We start from the raw sequence: 14,853 nt of genomic DNA, 5'->3' as shown, positions 1-14,853 counted from the left end.
CCAGGGTAAACAGTTTGCTGGTTCTGGAGAGATTGCTCAGCAGTTAGAGCATTGGCTGCTCTTGCAGAGGACTTGGGTTTGGTTCTCTTCACCCACATGGCAACTCACAAATGTCTGTAACTCCAGTTGAGGGGATCCAACACCCTCTTCTAGCCTCCATGGGCAACAGGCACACCTGTGGTGCACAGACATAGATAGATAGATAGATAGATAGATAGATAGATAGATAGATAGATAGATAGATAGATAGATACTGGCAAATCACTTATATACAGAGAAAAATAAACAAATATTTTCTAAAAGAAGCTGATTCTAGGAAGGAAAGAAATAAACAAATATATATATATATTTGTTTTTGGAGACAGGGTTTCTCTTTGTAGCCCTGGCTGTCCTGGAGCTCAGTTTGTATACTAGGCTGTCCTCAAACTCACAGAGATCTGCCTACCTCTGCTTACCGAGTGCTGGAATTAAAGGCATGAGCCACCACTGTCCAGTGATATAATTATATAGTTATATTTTAATTTTTAAAAATTATTTTTAAAAATCCAAGGGATGTTCAGAAGGTAAAAAGAACTCCATACAAAAGCCTGACAAAATTCAATGCCTAGAACCCATGGTGGAAGGAGTGGGTCAAGTCTCAAAAGTTGTCCTCTCACTTGCTGCTAGACACTTTCTTCTAGACATGTCAGGGAAGCCACACTCATGAAACCTCAACACTATGGTCTCATAAGCAAGACCTGTGCGAGGACAACACCAGCTGATATCCCAATATGGATGGAGGAAGTCTCACAAGGCCCCATCCCTAGATAAAGCGCTACAGGCAATTAACGGCTACTGAGAGAGGGTGAATCAGTCTTCTCCAGGGACAAGGGCCCTGATAGGTTATCCAGTCCCAAATGGTCAGTCTGAAATACATGTAACATAAGAGCATCGCTAAATCGACTCAGTAGAGGGGTGCGTGTGTGTGTGTGTGTGTGTGTGTGTGTGTGTGTGTGTGTGTATGTGTATGTGTGTGTGTTATAAAAATAACAATTAAAGAAGAGCTCATAAATTTGAGAGGTAGTGAAGAAGATATGGGAAGAGCTGGAGGGGAAAGGGGAAATAATGTACACACAGTATTCATATAGGAAATTCCCAAAAATTAGATTAAAAAGGAAGCTGATTATAAACCAAGTATGGTATTGCATGTCTATATAGTTCCAGAGCTCAGCAGGCTGATGCAGAATTGTGATCTTGAGGTCATCTGGGCTACACAGTGAATTCCAGGCCCGCCTGTGACAGAGAAACCTTGTCTCAAATAACCAAACCAAACCAAGCCAAACCAAGCCAAACCAAACCAAGCCAAACCAAACCAAGCCAAACCAAACCAAACCAAACCAAACCAAACCAAGCCAAGCCAAGCCAAGCCAAACCAAACCAAACAAAGCCAAGGCAGTCTCTCACTACCTCCTGACTCCACGAGCAATGTCCACAGAGATGCCCCCCTTAGGAGACTCTCAGAGATCAGTCCTTCTCTTCCATTTCTCTGGTTCTTTTTCTCGGAGAAAGGAAAAGATCAGGCCCAGAAAGGGTTTCTATCTCTGCATTAAGGGCTGTAGGGCCACATCCTTGTCTCCAATATTCACTCAATAGGTCTCAGATCCCCATTGTAATAAGAGAGCTGCTCCCAGGGAAGTTCAGCTTACAGAAGTGGTTGGCTCAAGATGAGATTCCTCGGTTGTGGCTACAGTGGACACTGCCCTGACCGTCATGTCTTGTGCAGAGCTGTGGGATGGTATTCCTGGGCCTGAGGTCCCTTTGCTAAGCCTCCAATCAGCACAGTGCCCCAAGCCCCTTGGAAGCTGAAGCTAAGAGAACCAGGGCATAAGGATCTCAGAGTGCAGGGGGACATCTCCAGGCCTTGCTGTTCATTTGTTGTATCTGAGAGATAGAACTGGACCACACTAAAAAGTGGAAACACCTGTAATTCCTGGGAGGCTGAGGCAGGAGGACCACGTGTGCTTAATAGAAACAAAATTTCAGCTTAAGTAGCAAAGGCAGAAGCTAGCCTCCAGGTTGGAACAAAGTGGTTATGGGGGGAAAGTACTGTTCACTCAGCACAGAAGCTGCCCAGTAAGAGGGCAGGTGCCAGGATTCCAGGAAGAAAGGTGATTGGCAGTACCATCAGGAGCTGCTAAGAAATCGGGCAGACATGTTTCAGACTGCATTATTCCTTGTCAAGTCCTTCAATAGCAGAGTATTCAGGACAGGACAAGTATATCTATTTCTATCTACCCATCTACCTGATTTTGCCATCCTACAAGGGAGATTTCCACATCTAAGGCACAAAGAAATCAAATAACTTGTCCATGGTCACATGGTATATGACAGAGTCAGAATGGAAATCTGTCTCCAGTGTCTGTGTTCTTCCTTCTCACACCAAATGGCCTGTTGAGGGTGTTCATCCGACAGGGCAGGAGACAATTAGAATAAGTGACTCTAGCTCCGAGGACTAGCACAGGTGGCAGTGACTAGCCATCTACCACTCTAGGATGGTTAATACTGACTGTCAATTTGACAAGATCTGGGATCACCCAGGAGACAAATCTCTGGGCATGTTTGAGGAAGTTTCTAGATTAGGTTAATTAAAATGGGAAAATACACCCTAACTCTAGGCAGCACCATTCCCTAGGCAGGGGCCCCAGAGTTAATTAAAAGGAAAAAGTGAGCTGAGTGTCACTATCCAGCACTCTCTATTTCCTGACTTTGGGTGTGATGTGACCAACCACCTCACACTTCTTCTTCCATGCCTTCCTCACAGTATGGACTGTACACTCAAAACATAAGCCAAAATAAACCCATCCTTCCTTAAGTTACACTTGTCAAAGTTTTGGCACAACAACAAAAGAGTAGGCGATAATCTGTAGTTCCTTCATAGGAGGAAACAGAACATGATGACAGGCAGATTGGTATAGAAACAGAAAACTGGCATTCCAATATAGACCTGATCAAATATTTGCCCAAAAGAAATGAAACCTTCCAGGCACACAAGAACCTGTATGTAAATGTTCATGACATCATGACAGTTTTGTTCACAGTAGTTCAAATGTAGTAACAATCCAAACTTCTATCAACAAGTAAATGGGTATTAAAAAAAAATGTGTGTGGTGAGGCTGTAGGGTAGTTGTAGAGTGCGTGCCTAGCTTGGACAAAACCCTCACTTTGACCCCAACAACCACAAAAGACTGAGCATGGAAGCACACACCTGAAACCCCAGCACTTGGGAGGTGGAGACAGAAGGATCAGATGCTCAGACATTGTTGGCTACATGAGTCATAGGCCAGTCAACTTGCCTGCTTCTGAAGCCAGAGGTGAAAGGTATGCGTATGTTCCACTCTTATTTCTTCCTAACCTCCCTCTATCTCCTCCCTCCCTGTTTTCTTTCCCTCTCTTTTGTTCCTCATCACTCTTCCCTTCTTTCTCTTTCCCTTGCTCACCCCCTCTGTCCTTTCTCCCCTCTCCCTTCTACTCTCCCCTCTCATCCCATTCTCTCTCAATTCCTTTCCCAAGCCCCAGGATCCTGGGCACTTTCAGGACTGCCATGACAAATTAGTGAGCTGGTCAAAAACCCAGGCTTCCTGCTTCTCAGCCTATTTCAAAGGGCAGATGCTCTACAGAACTGGCCAGTGGCCTATGGAGAAGGCTGGCAAGCCCACACAGCTTTCGCTGGCCCCTGTGTAGCTTCTTCTGTCTCCCAGGCACAAATGGCATGTATCTAAAATAGAAGCGTACCTTTCTAAGGATCACTGGGCATCAGGAGGGAGGAAGATAATTTGTCTCCAGCCAAGAGAATAAACAACCCTTCCTTCCTTGGCCCCTTGAATCATTGTCTTCTTCCATTTGAGAGTCACAGCACCAGACTTAGCAAAGGGAGTCCTTTCCATCTTAAGTCCTGGGAAGCATTGATGGAAAGAGGGGCCCCTCAACCATCTAAAACAGTCTCCTCCAGGTACATCTCTGCCTTGCTTGGTGAGAATGGATAAAGATGTTCAAGGAACCAGGCATGGGAACAGAGTGAGAATGGCACTGTTAGCTCCCCTAGGCTGCAGGAGGTCCCTGGCAACCAGGAAGTCCATCTGCTGTACCCTCCCTCCCGCAACAGTAGGCTCACAGGAAGGGAAGGGGACAGACAGTAACAAACCAACTGCCCTTGCTCCAAAGTGTTTCAGGAAGTGAACGGTAGGGCCCACCTGCCTGAGAGCAAGCCACAGCAAAGTCACTCGTCAGTCGGGGCTTCTTGGACAAAGAGCATTATGAGGTCCCTCAGCCAAGAGCCCTGGGAGTTGGGTTCAGCCACGTGCAACCCATGGCACATGGGCAAGGGGAGGGGGCTGGGGGTGCCAGCTGACTCCCACCTTCCTGTTTGTTAGAAGGTGAGTCAGTCTTGGAGAACAACTGGATGTTTTCAACAGAGAGAGAGAGAGAGAGAGAGAGAGAGAGAGAGAGAGAGAGAGAGAAATCTGTTCCATTATTCCCTAACATACTGAAACTGATATCTTGCTATGCTATGTCAGGAAGAAAAGAAGCATCCATAACAGAAAAGCTAAATTGTCCTGGGTCTCAAGTAAGCCAAAGAGACAGTCTACTTCTAAGCCTGATTTATTCTACTCCAGGTCTAGGGTGGTGGTGGTGGAGAGAGGTGGGGGTAGGGGAATCCGTACTCAGAAGTATCTGACCAAAGCAGAACATTCAATGCATGAAACTGAAAATCAGCTCAAATCCGCCAGCTCTTTCAATTTACCATGGAGAAAGAACAATTGAGTCCCTAGAAGCTGTACTTTTGCATGTAAGGGGTAGACTATTGGTTACTACTCAGTATTGCTTCTGTCCTTGTAAGCTGCTTGCTATGGGTTTAAAACACACTAACAACCCACCAGTCTCCATTGGCCTGAGAGGAGCCTGCAACACTGCTTTGGGAAGAACGTATCCCATCCTATCTGCTGACTAGATCATGGGACAGACTACCCATAGACTTAACAGAGTCCTCCATGGTTGGTTAAGTGTTAAGACCCATCATGATATTAAAGACAACACAAAAGACTAGAATTTCTAGCACCATAGTGGACTGGCAGCTTCTGAAAACAATGAATACCAATGGGTATAATAGGGAAAATGCCTTTTAAATGACTAATGAACTGGAATTTTTATGAGAAATGTTAGCAAACAAAACAAAGTAAAAACCGTGGTCTAGAAAGACAGCCAAACACTGCAGCCAGGTTGAGGGCATTTGCAGGTTACAGTGACCTTGAGCTTCATCTGTTGTGGCCTCCTGGGAACAGAGGATGAGAATTTCCCCTAACTGTGAAGATTAAGTATGAGATAGAAACATATACTGGTACATTTTGTGAAACCAAGGAATATTGAAGTCAAACACTAAACATTTAAGTGTAGCTAAAAAGGGAAAAAAATTAATTTCCTCACAGGAAAGCCAAAGACACCACACTTGAAAGGTGACAACAAAACAGAGGAGAATAACCACAGAGATAAAGCCAATTTAGACTTCTCTCCAACAACAACAATGAAAATCTTTCTCACAAGCAAGGCTTTCAATCAAACAAAAATACAGGGGTTGTTTTTAATTTCTTACTAAAGAAAATGATAATAAGTTCAAGCTTTAACAGAAACTATCAAACAAAATAAAGTGAGTAGAATTGCATGAATATTAGTCCACATAAGATTTAAGACTAAAAAAATCATGGGGAAAAAAAAGTTCCATTTTGTTATACAAAATTCAATTCACCTAAAATACAAAATTATTTTAAATTTACACAAGTTTCTAATAACATGGGCTCAAAACAATAAAAACAAAAATGGAAAGACTATAAAAGGATAAACAAACCCATAATTATGCAGGAGACTTTAATATACTTCTCTTAGTAACTGAACAAACAGACCAAAACCAGTGAAAATAGAAAGAATATAAACAACATAACCAAGAAGCTTAATCTAATGTAGTTACCTAGAACTTTCATATAGCAATAATATAGACTCATATAACATGATGAAAATTGATACACATAACTCTATCATTGGCCCTAATGGGTTTTAAAGTTGAACTTTAGTCCAGGTGTACAGGGTACACCTTAATACCAGCACTCAGGAAACAGTGACAGGTAGATCTCTTTGAGTTCAAGACTGTCCTGTTCTACATTGTGAGTTCTAAGCCAGCCAAGGCTATATAGTGATACCTTATCACAAAAAAATAATTAATTAAAGTTAAAAGTCAGATTTCATGCATATATTTGTGAATTAAGAAAAAATTAAGTTTGAAGTCAACAGCAGGGAGGTAACAAGCAAAACAAGTACCTAGAGTATAAAAATGAAAAGCTATAGCTATGAATAACTACAAGTTAAGGAATAACCATAGTGGAAATTATACTTAGAACCAAATAATATAAAACCAATACATGTCAAAAATTTGTGACAAAGTGGAAATGTAGAACTGATACTGTTCATAATGAAAAAAAAACTTGAAAATTTTTTTAAAAAAATCAATTTAACAAGAGATAACAATATCTCAAAGCTAAAAGGAGAAAATAAAAATCAATATAAAGATGCATATCCTGGAAAATAAATGATAAGATCATGAAGTCAACAACTGGTTTTTTAAAAGCTGTGACAACATCCTGAGAAGACCACAGAACATCAGTAGTACAAACGAAAAGGGGACCCAACTACAGCCACAGCAGAAGTTCAAACACACACATCTGTTACAAACAACCTGATGGCAATTTTTGTAAAAATCAAATAAAACAGGAGATTTCTAGAAAAGGATGGTTTACCAAAATTGAGTCAAGGAAAAACAATTAAAACCCTAGTATCTACTAACTACTAAAGAAATTGAATCAGAATTCCAGATTTTCAGAGAAAGAAGAATGGCAGCCATACATAAACCCTTCTCAGGAACAGGAAAGGAGGGACTTCTCTAAAACCTCCTGTCTAGGCCTAGCTCAAACTCAGTATAAAACTGATGAGGAGAGGGTGAGAAATGGAAATCACAGCAAAGACACAAAACTTCTAAGCAACACTTAAGCAAAACAAATCTAGAAATACATACAAACATGAACCCATTATGATAAGTCAAGTTTATTCTAGGCAAGCACAATTAATTTAACACCAGAAAATCAGTTCGCCATACATTAACAAAGGCAGAAAAAACACATACACCTCAATAAACATAGGAAAAGCAATTTTCGAAATTCCATTAATTTTTTTTGTTAAGCTTTAAAAGGCCAATGCAGGAGACTAATGGATCAGATGCTCAGACATTGTTGATAGTTGAGCAAAAAAAGACACTTGCAGCCAAACCTGAAGATCTGAGTTCAATCCCTAGCACCTATGGTAGATAAAGAAAGCCAACTCCTGTAAGCTATCTCTTAGCACGCACACGCGCACGCGCACACACAAAATGTAATAAAATATTTTAAAACCTTCACAGACTACAGAGGAAGGGCAAATCCTCATTTTGATGAAAAATGTCAAATCCACAGAAAATGCCAAGCCTCAAGGAAATATTGAATGCAAAAGAATAAGCCTGAAACTTCTAGAAGATAGTGTTTCTCCTCAGGATATCTTTAAAATATGAAATGTCTAATGATAAAGAAAAGATGGATACATCTTTATTACATTAAATCAAGACCTTCCATTTCTTCAAAGATACTTAAAAAGACTGTGAAAGATGTCATGAATTAGAAAATATTTGCATATAGATGAGTAACAGTTTTGAGCATATAGAAAGAACTCATACATAAATAGGAAAAATGTAAACAGCACAGATTTTAAATAAACAGGCAAAAGATGTGGAAGGTTCTATACACACACACACACACACACACACATCTGAAAGGCCAGCAAGTCATACAAAGTCCTGAACCAATCAAATATACACAACTTAAAACCAAAGAAACTGTTGTTACACTCCCATAAGACTGACAAAAAAATTCTGGCAATATTCTACAAAATATAAAGCACTGGCAAGAATACAAAGCAACAGAGACGATCCTACACTGCAGTAGGATATAGACGTTGGTTCAGCACAATGGAAATTAATTTTTTATTGAAGTGAAATTCACATAAGCTAGTGGAAATTAATTTGAAACTACTGTATAGCATTGAAAATGTTCACAGTCTGTGACCAGTAATTCTACTACTGTGTTTATTCCCTAAATGAACATACATGCTCAGCAGGAGGCTTGAGCAAAAATGCTTACAGCTGTACTGTTTGTAACAGTAAAAAAAAAAGTCCTGGGAATCAGTTTATTCATAATAGAATAGTTATAAACAATGATGTGTCCATTTGATACCATACAGCAGTTCAGCAAAATGAAAACATTTTTGCTACACTCAACAATGTGAATGAACCAAGGAGTGAAGCATCCAACTACTGGCTGGTACCCACAGTACCACAGTCCTGCTTTGGCAGGTTCAATCTCCTTAGGGAGGAGGGAGAACTCAGAGAAGTATCAGGGGAGCACTGAGGATTTATCAGATAAGGAGCAATTTATCGATGATATGGAGATAACCCAGTTGTTTGTCAATCAGTGCAGCCTGACTCATGTTCCCGGGCCACATTTATTGAACACCAGAACAACAAAATGCCAATGATTCCATTTTTATGTGACCCACATAAAACATGTACAACTAAGCAAGATATTGTTTAGGGACACAAATACAAGAGTAATAAAGAAAAATTTGGGGAAAAGACATAGAGATATCTGAGAAATGGTTAGCAGTGGGAAGTGGAGATGAGATGGGATGGGATGGAGGAGTGGACTTTTATTGCTCTTTTTTTCAAAAGGACAGGGGAGTACTGAGTGTTGACACTACTGAGCATTGGCAATACTATTTTTCTTTAGATGTAATTTACAAATGTATCACTTAAGTATCTTATGGTTTGTTGTCTCAGTTTTTTTTACAATTAATTTAAGAGAAAGCTATAAAGAAAAATTGAATAGATGGGAAAGATGATCATCTCACTTGCTGGGAAAGATGATTCCCCACGTGGTAACGGGTAAGTCTCTGGCTCTTCCTCATCATTCCAGAAACACTCTTGCAAGGGTGCCACTGAGCAGAATATAACCCAGAGCATGTTAGGCTCTAGCTCCCCATTTTCTGAAATCGTAATTATGCTTTCTTAAGAAGTCCCCTGGAATCTTTTCAACTTTAGAAGTCTTTTCAAATAAAGGCAGGGAGCAGTGACTGCCTGACTTTCCATGGTAGTACTTCAGTTGGGTTCTTGAGCACATGCTTTAGTCGTGAGAGGTCCTGTACCCTCATCAAGATGTGCTGAGTCAGGGAAGTTTCTAACACCGTGTTAAGTCTATGCTGAGGGCCACAGAGTTGGGGAAGTTTTGGAGGAGGCACGCATGCTCACCATAGTCAGCATTCATTCTTTGAGCTCTTAGTGATCAACTCCTAACAGCCTTGTCCATGGCAATTTGTCTTTTTTTCTGAAGCCAGAATGTGGACTTTGTGTAACAAAGCCACAGCTAAGAGGGATCACTTGTCTGGGCCTTCTCCAAGGTCCGGTATTGCCGTCCTAAGATGCCAAAAGAGACACAGAAGGCCTGACATGGGAACTGCAAACTGCAAAAGCAAACAGCTGGCAGCTCCTGCATCACCTCTGGCCTCTGAGCTGAAGCCACATCCAGAAGGAAGTGAGATTATGCAATCTTTTATGCATTTCCAAATGTATAATTCCTGGCTTGGCCAGGAGTCTGAGATGTAGTTATCAAGGATCTACTACATTTAATATTAAGGAAGTTTTCAAAGTCCTCCTCTGTCAAAGGCATTTGTTTTTATTGGGATTCATTAGCTTCACCATTTCATGTTGGGCCTGGAAATCCAGCCAATGTCTGAAGAGACTGAAATTCACTCCAGGTATGTCACATTATTTTTAATATGTGTATGTGTGCATGTGTGTGTATATGTGTTCAAGTTCATGTGTATGTGTATATGTGTGCAAGTTCATGTGTATGTGTGCATGTATATGTATGCAGAATGCATCTAGAGGCCAGAGGTCAACCTCAGGTGCCATTGCCGTTCTTAGGTACCTGGCCTGGAACTCACTGTGTAGCCTAGGCTGGCTGGCCAGTGATCACAAGGGATCCCTTGTCTCTGCCTCCCCAGCATTGAGATTATAAGTCCTTTACCACCATGCCTGCCTGGCTTTGTTTTTTAACCTCATCTGGGGATTGAACTCAGATCCTCATGCTTGCAAGGCAAACACTTTACCAACTGAGCTGTCTCCAGAGCCCCTCATTCATGAATTTATATTATATGCTGCTTTCATTTATTGTTTCCATTATACTTTCACTGGCTTTTCTTTGGATCCAGTTATGCAACCATGGATTTCATTTCCAGGTTGACCCTGAACTCCCATTACAAGGGTCATAGATGCTCAGAGAGATCTCAAGGTCCCTATACTTCTCCCTGCTTCACTCTTTAAATTTGATGGACTTAACTGTCTAGGAGTAAAGCTCAGCATTACCTCTCTGTCCACAAGAGTCTCAATGTCACCTGGCTTTCGGCAACACTTACTGAGGAGAGGAGCCCCCTCACTCATGTGTTAGGTTCTACTACATTTTGCAGAGCCCATACTTACCATCCTGCACCCCAAGCAAGTGTTTTCTACACTGACCCAAAAAGACTGCCCTCTGGCTAGGGAGCTTCGGTCACTTCACATCACCAGCTCCTCTGCTCTGCCTTCCCACTCCCCTCGAGATTTCACGGAACTGCTTCTCTCCAACTCATTACAAGAACACCCCTTCCCTTAAAGACACTAAAACCTGAAATAACTCTGAACATTTCTGATGATAGTCAAACAACCTGAAATGGACATTTTTCTTTCAGATAAGTGATCTAAACAATAAATGTATGCATTCAGACCTCAAGCAACACTGTTCCCTTGACTTCAGGTATGTCTTCACATTTTCCACAGAGGGACCAAATTGTAAAAACAAACAACAAACAAACAAACAAACTTTCAAAAAGCATGGGCCTTCCTTTTCTTCTACTTGTGTTTTTCCTGTTGCCTTTGTTTTGAAGAAAAATTATAACTGAGCAAATGGGCAGAGGGTTGGGCCAAACTCTGTGTTGCTCACGTAAGTCAGACATCCTTCCAGTTCTGAGCATAATGTCTGAACTGAGTAATCGCACCACTAACCCTGGGGTGTGGTCATAACATCTTGAACTGATCTTCCAATGGATCAGCACACTGGCAGTGGTCAACCTGCATTCCCTAAAAAGGCATAAGAAACTATGCACCAGAAACCACCTCCTCTATCCTGACTCTAGAATCAGTCCTCTTTCAACTGTAGCATAATGTCACTGGGCTAGAAGTCTGGAGTGTGTCTCTGGCCACAAGAAGATGCATGAAAGTTCCAATATCATTTTCTCAGGATTCTCTGTACTATCAAATGTTAAAACAAAACTTCTCTAATAAAGTATGGTACAGCCCCGTTAAATGCCAGCCAAAGATCACCAAGTTCCCAGCAGGGATTTATAGCTGTACTACGATCAGCAAGCCCTTGGCTATCCAGAAACTTCAGGAGGCACTGGGAGGGAGGGTAATTTCTTAAATAGCTGCACTTTTCTCTCTAAACACCATGCTAAACAAACAAACAAAAATCCAATTGCAGCTGGTTTGGGCTCCTGATCCATGTGCCTTCTTAAACAGGGCACAAGAACATCCATTAAATGGATTTTTATATATACAGGTCAAAAGATGCAACAAAATATTTAACATTTCATTGAATTGCTTGCATACTTTCACTACTCTTAGAAGTCCATGTTTTGAATTATAGCCTTTAAACATATTTTTAGTGTCTCTTGTTTCTAGCATTATTATTAGTTCTTACTGATATTTGATTAAAGACAACTTTCCTAACCCTTTCACAAAACCTTATTGGTTTCTTCAAATTTGCTAAGTGCATTTAGCAAGGCTCTTAGAATTTTAAATAAATGCTGAGTCCTTGAAAGAGGGTCTGAAGTTCCCACTAATAAAAGGCAGGATGAATGCACACTTGCAGACTTGTGACATCTCTCTGCTTTACCATTCTTGGCTGCACAGTCCAGATTGTGCAACAGCAGCCTAGTGCCCTCCAGCTGCAGAGCACATGTTACTTTTTAAACTACCTCATCTTCTTTTCACAGTTATGATGCTTCCACTGGCTTTACAGTTTTGAAGAACAAAACTACTTGCTTAGGTAGCTAGGTTTCCTGCCCTACCTGCCCTGGTACAGTTATGGAGTGGTAAAATGTGCTCTGACTCCTCCTGGAGTAATAGACTGAAAACCAACCTGTCAGGGCCTCCTTGATGGGCAGGGGAAAAAAACCTGAAAGACACCAGGGAACTTGCTGAGCAGGAAGAGAGACAAGTTGAAAGCTATCTAGTTGTCACACAGCTTTCTTAACGTTATCTTCCATCAAGTCGGATCCTGAAATCTGCCAGGACTTCAGACTAAATGTATCTCCTCTTGTCCGCACCTTTCACACACTAAATGCCTCCCTAGCTCACTTGGCAGGAGTTCAAGAGCAGCATACACTTCCCCACTTTGAGGAGGGTGGCCACGGCTGTAACACAATGGGCGGAGATATCCTAACAATGGTGCCAGTTGAGCACATCTTGATCCACAGAGCACATACTAGTTAGCCCTTAAAGCAACAGCCCCCTCCCACCAACTGCTGTACCAGGGTATTGAGGACCAGAAAATAACTGTAACCTTAAGAGACCAGCCTTAGCCACTAATTTAACAAATCTGTCCACCAGCCCCAGGTGGAGTGGATAAGGAGTACGACTAGAGGGTCTGCATTAAGAGCACCGTGGGTACTTTACAGAGATGGGTGGAAGGGAAAAGCTCAGGCAGCATACACCCCCCTTCCTGCCTGCAGAACTCCCTACAGGACAGCTATCCTCCTACCTTGCAAAACTCCAAACATTGCAATGCAACGGTGGAAAGAGCGTCCAGCTCCTGCAGGTCTCCACTTCAAGCAGCAGGTGTCAAACAACTCCACCAGCATGGGTCTCTTTCCACCGCACAGGACAGCCCAGCCCAGAGCAAAACTGACACAGGCAACAGGAGGCAAGAGGAAACAGCTGGCACGTGAGTGGCCACCCTAGACTCAGTGTCCCTTTCATCCTTTGGAGTTAGGAATCTGGGGACCCTTCAGATGTGGCTATATCCTTCTCTAGGGACAGAGAAGGGTGAGATTACAACAGAAAGTTCAGACAAGGAGCACCTGGGCAGAAACCGGTGGGAAGGCCTCAGATAAACACCAACCCAATGCTGAGACCTGCTCTTTGCCTGTGGTCTTTACCCTCAAGTTGTTCAAATGATTCTTCCTGGTCCCCACGTGCTTCTTGTCCTCATCACACACATAATTACATAAAAACATTATAAACAACAGAAACACCCGACTTCTTTAGTGCAGGAGGGCTGACGCTAGTATTGGGCACAGGGTCTGAACATCAGTTGGGATTACATAACCACATAAACATGGGTTGAAGAACACTTGTATAGAGGTTAGTTCAACAAATGCTTCTTTTCTGTATCCCCCACCCCCACCCCCAGCAACAGAAGGCAACCCTGGGTTAAGAAATCCAAGCATCCCTGATACCTCGGGGTCACCTGGCCACTGCCTTGCAAAACCAAGGGCTGCCAGAAATTTCAAGATGCAAAGCAAAAAGAGGACCACAGCACCACTCTCCCAGGCCAGCAGGCTCTTGTGCAATCATTGTCCCCAAAGTTCAAGGGCAGGCCAAGCCACAGAAATGGTCCTGACGCTGCCAAGCACTATAAACCAAACGATCCAGCTTCAAGACAGTTCATACAGATCTCCAAGTTCCTCTACACCACCACTTCTGTCCCAGCCACCAGTCTAGTTGTCCATCACTTCCTCAGGGGCTATTTGTTACCAGCAGTTGTTTCCATTTTAAAGTATGCTGAAATGTGGGGCACGTCTAGGAAGGGGCATCTGCTTTATAAAAGGCAGGGCAAGACACCTCCCTCCCCGACCTCACACCCCCCACCCCCACCTCCCGCCTCAGTAGGTGTTTGGGTTTGGTGTGGTGTGGTGTGCTTTGGGGAGAGGACTGGCAAGGTATGATATTTTTTCCCCCTGTGGAATCGTTTTCAAAAGGTGGTAAGACTGGAAAGCAGGAAAGGAAATTTTTTCCTTCGGTCCTGGTACCCAATATCAGACCAATATCACCCTTCAACCAAGCACCAACAGACATCTCTCTGGGGCCTGACCCATCCTGGAGCAGCTGCCTGGCCCAGGAGTACGGTTTGCAGCGCAATGCTGCCCAGTGAGCGATCGCAGGGGCGCGCGGCGTGCACAGGGTTACAGCCCAGCCGAGGTGCCGTGCGAGTGATTGACGCACGGGGGTCACTTAAGGTTTGCGCTCCCCCAGCCAGGCCAAGCACGCAGCCCACCGCGCGCGCACGGTGGCCACCCTGGCAGCCTCGCCGCCACCGCAGCCCGCCCGACACCTGGAGTGAGAGAGGCAGCGACAAAATGGAATCGCAGCGCGGTGGCACTTCCCGGTGGCAGCCACGGGCGAAAACACAATCAAGGAAAAATAAGGCGCAAGGAATCCATCCGCGGAATAAAAACCCAGAGTCCCCTACCTTTGGCCTTGGGGTGGCAAGCTGGTCCTGTGTGTTCTCTGACCCACGGATCCAGCACCCTTCTTCATCAATTATTCCGGTCAGTCGGGATATTGTGCATTTTTTTTTCATAAACACCTGTTTCAAGTAAGGGGTAGAGACCTTATTGAAGGAATTGTCCTTAAGAAATAACCTGTGCATATGT

At 42.9% G+C, this 14,853-nt stretch overlaps 1 protein-coding gene across 6 annotated transcripts in view; it reads right to left on the bottom strand.

The window, feature by feature from the left end:
• Hivep3 (HIVEP zinc finger 3) overlaps positions 1–14,853 on the bottom strand; it is a 432,983-nt gene that overhangs the window by 320,317 nt on the left and 97,813 nt on the right. For all 6 annotated transcript variants that reach the window (XM_016005814.3, XM_042271805.2, XM_016005817.3 and 3 more), the window contains one exon: positions 14,670–14,786. The gene's annotated coding sequence lies outside the window, so the exon portion shown is untranslated. The remainder of the gene's footprint in view (positions 1–14,669; positions 14,787–14,853) is intronic.

Source organism: Peromyscus maniculatus, chromosome 2 (assembly GCF_049852395.1).
Source record: "Peromyscus maniculatus bairdii isolate BWxNUB_F1_BW_parent chromosome 2, HU_Pman_BW_mat_3.1, whole genome shotgun sequence".
Classification (NCBI taxonomy): Eukaryota; Metazoa; Chordata; class Mammalia; order Rodentia; family Cricetidae; genus Peromyscus; species Peromyscus maniculatus.
Note: the sequence above shows the minus strand (reverse complement) of the source record. Positions and strands in the feature narration are given on the sequence as shown.